Genomic DNA, 1,484 nt, shown 5'->3' with positions numbered 1-1,484 from the left:
TCAGTTTTCAGAGCTTTTCCTACCTCTGCTGTTTGTTTAAAATAACCAGCTTAAGACCATGTTTATGACACAAAAGTACATTTCACAGTGACTTATCCTGCCCTCCTTCACAGATAAGAAAATTCTGCCTAGAGAGATGAACTGCCTATGATCACAAAGGCACCAAATGGCAGAGGCTAAACTTGAATGGAAGATCTCTGATTCCTTAGTTTTGGGAGAAGAATTAGAATAAACTTCTTGAAAGCCCTGACCATTTCCCCCACTTCATTGCTTTGAGCAGAGAAGAAATGAGAAGAACATAAAGAGTAGGAGAAAAGAAGCAAAGAGAACTAGTAGGACAATAGGGGAAGGTGCTGAGATTATCAAGAATCAATAAATGTGCAATCCAACACTCAGACCAACTATTAACACAAAACATATTTATACTGACAAAGCACCATAGCCAAAGGTCTACACACATGAATAGGCATATGTAACATATTGGGACATTTTCTCAAATACACTAAGATTTAAGAAGCCTGGCAATAATCCTTTTTCTTTATCTTATATCTTATCTTATCTTATCTTTATCTTATAACAGCTGCTAGAACCCTGTGTGACTTCTAACAGCCCCAATTACTAAAAGTTGAATCAGTGTAAATATAGAAGATACTCTATTCCAAGAAATAAATTTCAGAAATGGAGTTAGATGAGAGCTAAGATGGCAGAGGAATAGGACGGGGAGACCACTTTCTCCCCCACAAATTCATCAAAAGAACATTTGAAAGCTGAGGAAATTCCACAAAACAACTTCTGAATGCTGGCAGAGGACATCAGACACCCAGAAAAGCAGCCCATTGTCTTCAAAAGGAGGTAGGAAAAAATATAAAAGATAAAAAGAGAGACAAAAGAGGTAGGGATGGAGATTTGTCCTGGGAAGGGAGTCTTAAAAAAGAGAGAAGTTTCCAAACACCAGGAAACATTCTCACTGCCGAGTCTGTGGCGAGCCTTGGAACCACAGAGGGCAACATAACCGGGAGGAAAAATAAATAAATAATTAAAACCCATAGATTACGTGCCCAATGGTAACTCCCAGTGGAGAAACAGCCCAGACGCCCACATTCGCCATTAGGAAGCAGTTGAATAATGGAGGCAGAAAACAGAATTAGTGAGGTAGAAGATAGAATGGTACAAACAAATGAATCAGAGAGGAAAAAAGGAAAACTAAAAAAAAAAAAATGAGGACAATCTCAGAGACCTCTGGGACAATGTTAAACGCCCCAACATTCAAATCATAGGAGTCCCAGAAGAAGACAAAAAGAAAGACCATGAGAAAATACTTGAGGAGATAATAGTTGAAAACTTCCCTAAAAGGGAAAAGAAATAATCACCCACATCCAAGAAAACCAGAGAGTCCCAAACAGGATAAACCCAAGGTGAAACAGCCCAGGACACATACTAATCAAATTAACAAAGATCAAACACAAAGAACAAACATTAAAAGC

The sequence above is a fragment of the Bos taurus genome, chromosome X (assembly GCF_002263795.3).
Source record: "Bos taurus isolate L1 Dominette 01449 registration number 42190680 breed Hereford chromosome X, ARS-UCD2.0, whole genome shotgun sequence".
NCBI classification, from domain to species: Eukaryota; Metazoa; Chordata; class Mammalia; order Artiodactyla; family Bovidae; genus Bos; species Bos taurus.
Note: the sequence above shows the minus strand (reverse complement) of the source record.